We start from the raw sequence: 7,926 nt of genomic DNA, 5'->3' as shown, positions 1-7,926 counted from the left end.
CTTAACCCAGTGATACAGTCATGACCCTTGCACAGAAGTGAACAAAGCACCACCACATACCCGAGGTATAGGCAGACCACTGCAGTGAATGGGCTGACTCCAGAAACAGGGTTGCCCACAAACACACACTGCCCAGGGTTTGGGAGCCACCCACCTCAAGCCAGCAGCATGGTAACATAGAAAAGTATAAAACTCAGTCATGGAGCACATACACAAATGAGAAAGAAAATTTCATGTAAACATTCTGCTACAGAAAACCACCAAACTGCAAAGATAAATAAGAGAAGAAAGAGAACAAAGGATATATAAAGCTACCAGAAAATAATAAACAAAATGACAAGAGTAAGCCTCACATATCAATCATAACCTTAAATGTAAATGGTTTAAGTTCCCTAATAAAGACATAAAGACTTGCTGAATGTATTTAAAAATAACACCCATCTATATACTCCCTACAGGAAACTCATCTCACCTGTAAAGACACACAAAGAATCAAAGTGCAGGGATGGAAAAACATATTCCATGGAAACAAAATCCAAAAATGTGCAGTATTAGTTATACCTGTATTAGATAAAAAAGAATACAGAAAGTAATGTATAGAGAGACAAATGACTTCATTATTTAACGATAAAGGGATTATTTCAGCAAGAGGATTTACCAATAATTCAAATATATGCACCTAAAACTGGAACTGTCAGACATATACAACACATTTTATTTGATGTAAAGGGATAGACAGACGCCCTCTAATACAAAATAGTCGGGAAATTCAACACACTATTCTCAGCATTAGACAGCTTAGTTAGATAGACAGAAAATCAGCAAACAAGTTCTTAACCTAAATTGTACATCAAATGGACCTAGCAGCCATTTATAGAACATTCCATCTTAAAGTTACAGAATACACATTCTTCTTATGAATATGTGCAACATTCTCGAGGGCAGATCATATGTTCGGTCACAAAACAGGCCTCACCAAATTTTAAACACTAAAAATCATATCAAATGATTTACATTATTAAATGTAAAATGTAAAACAATAAATCAAGAAAGAAGGAAAATAGTAAAACTAAGGCTAATATATCTGATAAGCATAGATGCAAAAGCCCTTAAGAAAAATAATAGAAAGTCAAATCCAACAGCACACAGCCTGATCAAGTAGGATTTACTCAGGCATGGTTCAACCTATGCAAATCAATAAGCATGATATGTGATATATCACATCAACGGAAAGAAAACAAAAACCATTTGATCATCTAACAAATGCAGAAAAACATCTGAAAAAATTAGCAATGCTTCATGATTAAAAAAAAAAAAACGTCTCAACAAATTAGGCATAGAAGGGAGAACTTGAAAATGTTTTCTCTAAGAACTGGAAGAAATCAAGAATGCCAAAATTCATCACTGTTATTCAACATAATACCAGAAGTTCTAGCCGGATCCATTAGCCCAGGGAATAAAATAAAGGGCATCCAGATTGGAAAGGAGACGATAAAATTATCCCTATTTGTAGGTGACACAGTCTTATATATAGAAAATCCTGAAGATTTCATTAAAAACTCTTTAAAACTGGTAAAACAATTCAGTAATGTTGCAGGGTACAAAATAAACATACAAAAATCAGTAGCATTTCTGTACACTAACAGGAAACTAGCTGAAAAGAAATCAAGAAACCCCATTTACAATAGCCACAAAGAAATTAAAATAGCTTGGAATAAATTTAGGCAAGAGGTTGAAAGATACCACAAATAAAACTATAAAATACTGATCAAAGAAATTGAAGAGGACACCAAAAACTTGGAAAGACATCTCATGTTCATGGATTGAAAGAATTAATAAAGTAAAAATGATCATACTACTCAATGCAATCTACAGATTCAACTCAATATCTATCAAAATGTCACTGACATTTTTCACAGAAATCGATTAGAAAAATGCTAAAATTTATATTGTATGGAGCCACGGAAGACCCCAAATAGCCAAAGCAATCCTAAGAAAGAGTAAAACTGGTGGCATCACACTATATGACCTCAAAATAAACTACAATACGTAGTAACTAAATCAGCATAAAAATGGACACATAGAGGAACAGAACAGAAAAAAAGAACACAGAAATAAATCCACAAATTTACAGTAATTGATTTTTGACGAAGGCACAGAGAACATACATTCAGGACAGGACAGACTCCAATAAATGATGCTGAAAAAACAGGATATTCATATGCAGAGGAATGAAGCTACACCCAATTCCCACACCGTATACCGAAATTGACATCAAATGGATTAAAGACTTAAAAATAAGACCTGTAACCATGAAATTACTAGAATAAAACATAGAGCAAATTCTTGAGGATATTTGTTTGTGCAAAGATTTTACAGATCAGACCATAAAGCACAGGCAACAAAGGCAAAACTAGACCAATGGGATTATGTGAAACTAAAATGTTTCTCCACAACAAAGGAAAGAATTAACAGAGTAAAGAGAACACAAGCAGAATAGAAGAAAACATTTGGGAAACTTTCACCCAATTAAGGATTAATACTCAGAATATACAAGAAAATCAAACAGCTCAAAACTAAATAGTAACAGTAATCTGATCCAAAAAATGGGCAAATTATCTAAACAAGCATTTTTCAAAAGAAGACATACAAATGGCCAACAAGGATATAAAAAAATGCTAACATCACTAAACATCAGGGATATGCAAGTCAAACCCACAATGAGATATCATTTCAACCAATTAGAATGACTACTATAAAAAATACAAAAACTAACAGAGCTGGCAAAGATGCAGAGAACAGAGAATCTCACGCGCTGCTGGTAGGAATGTAAGTCAGTGCAGCCATTAAGGAGAACAAGCTGGAGCATCCTCAAAATCTAAACGTAGAAATACCATAGAATCCAGCAATCCCACTACTCGGTATTTATCCTAATGAAAGAAAAATAGTATGTTAAAGAGATATCAGCACCCCCATCCTCACTGCATAGTTAGCCCAAGATATGGAATCTAACTAAGTGTTCATTAATAGATAAATAGATAAAGAAAATGTGGCATTTATACACAATGAAACACTAGTCAGCCATAAAAAAGAATTAAATTCTGCCATTTGAGGCAACGTGGATGAGCCTGGAGGACTCTACTTAAGTGAAATAACCAGGCACAGAAAGATAAATACCACGTGTTCTCACTTGTACAAGGAGCTAAAAACCTTAATCTCACACTAGTGGAGAGTAGGATACCAGTTACTAGAGGCTAGTAATAACGGGGGGGTGGGAGCGGGAGGTTGTTTAAAAGATACAAAATTACAGCTAAATAGTATGAATAAATTTTAGTGTTCTGCAGCACTGTAAGGTGACTATAGCAAACAACAATTTATTGTGTATTTTCAAACAGTTAAAAGAGGTTTTTGAATGTTCCCAACAAAAATAAATGATAAATCCTTGAGGTAATGGGTTTTCTAATTACCCTTATTTAACCATTACACATGTTATGTATCAAAATATCTCTTTGCCATCCATAAATATGTACAATTATTATGTGTTAATTAAAAACAATAACTAATATATGAATTTTGTAAAACAAAAATATTATCTACTACTGCAAAAATGTAGATCAGCTTTAGAGGGTAGGAAATAACTTTCACATAATGTTAGTTTTTCATAGAAAGATACTTTGTGAATGAGACATTTGAATAGAAACACAATTTTGTAGAAATATATATTTTTAATAATATTGCATTGAGTGCTAAAATAGTTTGGAGTCTACTAACTTTTGCACAGGCTGTTTCACATTTTGTACTTCATGTGCATTCAGCATGGTGTATGACACACAAAGCCTACTTTCACAATTGCACAGGAGATTTTGGCACACTAGAGAGAAAGGATATTGGTGAGGTTGGAAACACAGGCAGAGAAGGATCTGATGCCCATGGCTAGAAAGTGTCTTTAGGAAATAGTTGAAGCTGAACGCTAAAAAATGGTAAATACGAGCTTTCCTAACTCATGAAAACTGTCTTAAGAAGATAAGAAATAAAAATAACACAATTTGGATGAAGTGAACAAAATCCAAAATGCCAAAAGTTTATTCATACTAAACACATTGGACCTACAATAGGCAGTCCAATGAGAGGATGAAGATCAGGAAACAGGTTATACACACAGGTGCACCATCCAGCCAGGTGGATGAAGCACAGCCTCGGACATGGCATCTGTGTAAAGCAGAGGCCTTTCTCTCCTCCTGTCCCACTAGTTTCCACTTGGCTCGTTAATGCAGAAACTTTTTCAGCAAGAATTAAAAAATGCAAAGAAATAATTTAAAAGGAGAAAGATATAACAATTTGTACAAATATAAAAAAAAAATAATTTCTCTAATTTAAATGTTTAATTTTTTTAATTGCTTGTTCAAAAGTTTGTGTAATTATTAAAATTGTAAAATTAAAACCAAGTTATTGCCCATGCAAGAAAGGAGAAATAAGGAGTTCATTTTAAAAGGTCTCTAGTGACTCCAGACTCAATCAGACATGAGTCTACTCCAGTTGAATATTATCCCGAGTAAAAATGGATATTTGCTTAGATTCTTGCTATTCAGAGAGTGTTCCAAGGGCCACTAAGAGTGGCATCACTTGGATGTCTGACAGAAATGCAGACTCCTGCGCCCCACCACAGGTCCACTGCCCCAAAATCTAATTTTACAAAACCCCCATATGATTTGCATATATATTAAAGGAGGATAATCACTGATTTTCATTACCTTTGATTTGATGGAAATTCTGGTGATTTAGTAAGATACTCTGCTAAATGAAAAATAAACAAGTAAATATATTCAAGCATTTTTTTCCTGACAGTTTCTATGTTGTCCTTTATCACTTTTTCTCTCTTCTATCCACAAACCCAAGATCATAGAGTTCATCTTTTCTCCATTTTCAAGCCAAATGTATCACAAAGTATTTAATAAACTAAGTCATTTCAAAAGGTAATGATTGATAATGCTTAATCTGTCACAGGGTGTGTATATACTCTGTATCCTTCAAATAAGACACTCACTATGACACAAACACACAATTACACACACACAGAGAAACACAATCCTCCATGGTAGAATTAAAACAGAAAGTTTTTCTTTTATTTGACAAGTTGAATAAACTATGTTTTGCATTATTCGGAAAATGTGTGATACAGTATATTAGCAATTGCCCAGAATTATGATAAAGTTATGTGTCATCCCTGGTTTAAAACTAAGGCAAATTAAAAGGAAAATATTGGTTTATTTCATGTTTTACAATTGTCTATTGGCTCACAAATATAAGACAAGATTTGGTGGTATACATTCATAACACAGCATAAAGTTAAAAGCTTTATTTGAGATGAACACCTTTACTCTGGAGAAACAATTTATATTTAATTAATTCATGTAGTGCATAATCTCAGGTGCCAATACAGTTCATGTCCTGGGAAATCTGTGTGAAACAAACCACAATTAGCAAGAGAGAAACAGAGATAATGCTTTAATTCTTTTTTTTTTTTTTCTAACTCAGTCAGTCACTGGTTTAAACCAAACTCATGAATAATAAATTTGGAGGACATCTGTATATCTGCCAAAGCAGTTACAACCATGCCATATATTACTAGCAAACAAAACTATTCATTGCAGGTAAAAATGCATAATTAACTAGAGATTAACAATAAAAAGCAAAACAAGGATTATGCAGACTATTTCTAAATTTAATCATGATACTCACAGTGTTAGTAAATAGAATTTGGAGAAACAACTTTGACACAGTTTGTGTGATTCGTGACATTAAAAACTGAATTTTTCAATGATTTTCCCTGGTAATCTTCCAAGAACTTCACATAAAATCAACATTTTTACTTGATATTCAGAGTCATCATGTTTAACATCTCTTTGTATATATATTAAAAGTACAGAAGAAAGGCACAAAGAACTTGGTAGAATCTCAGGGATAGTATGCCCCCCCCTCACATTACGAATTCTACTGTACTCTACTCCATGTTTTTACCCAGGTACGGCTTTTCAGGTTTCCTCTGCAACCCTGACATTCTCATTGCTAAAATGAAATTAAGGAATATTTTCAAAATTATTTACCATATGTCAAGATTTATAGGTTTTATGATCTAATATTCACCTGTTGCATAAGTTTCTTAGGGCTGTCACAACAAATTATGACAAATTGGAGGCATAAAATCACAGACTTATTTTCTCACAGTTCTCACGACCAGAAGACTGAAATCTAGGTGCTGGCAGGACTGCACTCCCTCTGACGGCAATGGGGGAGAATCCTTCCTTGCCCCTGGCTTCTGGCAGCAAAACTCCAATCTGCTTCCATTTTCGTTTGGCCTCTTCCCTGTGTGTCTCTGTATTGTCCTTTACTGTCTCTTATAAGGACAGTCTCATTGGATTTAGGGTCCAACCTAATTTACTATAATCTAATCTCGATCCTTACCTTATTTACAAGTGCAAAGATCCTATTTCCAAGTAAGGTCACTTTTGAGGTTCTACATGGACATAATTTAGGGGACACTGCTCAATACACGACACTTGTGTTACTTCGCATACTGTTCAGAGGTATTTTACTAAATGCTGAAGTGATCAAATAACTGGTTTATTATAAGAGATTTAAAATCTGACTGATGAGTTGATTAAATCATTTGAATCATCATCTCTAGTCGAAGCACTAAATTATCCTCAATATAATAAATCAGATTCCTTTTGGGAACATAAATCTCCAACAAAATTGTTTCACTGTGTCTTTCACATCTTTGTTTCTGAGGCTGTAGATCAAAGGGTTGAGCATAGGAATGACCACCGTATAAAATACAGAATCTACTTTGAACGTAAGCCATGAGTTTTTGGAGTGGGGACACAATAGAGGAACAGGAAAGTTCCATGGATAATGGTGATGGCGGTCAGGTGGGAGGCACAGGTAGAGAAAGCTTTATGGCACCCACCAGCAGAAGGCATTTTCATGACAGTGTCAAAGATGAAAATATAAGTAGTGAGGATGATTACCAGGCTGCTCACCTCATTGTATATGGCGATGACAAAACAAAGCACATGGCTGATGGAGGGGTCAGAGCACAAGACGGAGACGATGACTGAGTGCTCACAGACAAAATTATTCAGGATGTTAGACCCACAGAAGGATAATGCCAAGAGGAAACAGGTAAGAGTCAGGGAGGAGACTATACTCCATGCGTAGGTCCCTGCCACTTATGATGTGCATGACTTTGGGGACATGACAACTGTGTAGAGGAGAGGGTTACAAATGGCCACAAATCTGTCATAGGCCATCACTGCCAACAGGAATGTTTCTGCCACTACAAATATGGAAGCCAGGAAAAATTGCATGATGCATCCCATAAAGATGATGATTCTGTCTCCCACAGCCAAGTTCTCCAGCAGTTTGGGAGTAACTGTAGTGGAGTAACAGAAATCAGCAAAGGACAAGTGAGTGAGAAAAAAATACATGGGGGTGTAGAGTTTGGGATTGATCCTGATGATAATGATCAGGCCCAAGTTCTCCAGCACAGTGACTGTGTAGATGCTCAGGAATACCAGGAAGAGGGGCACCTGGAGGTCTGGATATTCTGAGAAGCCCAGAAGGGTGAACATGGCTCCAGAACTCTGATTTCCTTCCGCTGGCAGCATGCTTGTTTTTGGAGAGTATCTGAAATAATGTAAATGAAAATAGTAATGATAATGATCAACTACTCTCATGCAACATTTACACTGCATTGGGCATCATGCTAAAATATTAAACATATTTATTTAAAACTCCAAGTAACACAATACATTGCAAAACAAGTAGCCCCGTATTTTCTGTGAAGAAATTGAGGTGTATGTTAAGGATATTGTCTGAGGTTAGATAGATTCTTAATGATGAGCTGGTTTTGAGGTTGATCCTTGA

The 7,926-nt window shown here is 35.1% G+C and overlaps 1 pseudogene; it reads right to left on the bottom strand.

The window, feature by feature from the left end:
• Positions 1–6,717: 6,717 nt before the first annotated feature.
• On the bottom strand, positions 6,718–7,667 carry LOC134376536 (olfactory receptor 5D13-like; annotated as a pseudogene).
• Positions 7,668–7,926: the final 259 nt, after the last annotated feature.

Source organism: Cynocephalus volans, chromosome 4 (assembly GCF_027409185.1).
Source record: "Cynocephalus volans isolate mCynVol1 chromosome 4, mCynVol1.pri, whole genome shotgun sequence".
NCBI classification, from domain to species: domain Eukaryota; kingdom Metazoa; phylum Chordata; class Mammalia; order Dermoptera; family Cynocephalidae; genus Cynocephalus; species Cynocephalus volans.
The sequence above is the reverse complement of the archived record's forward strand: the minus strand, read 5'-3'. Positions and strand labels throughout refer to the sequence as shown.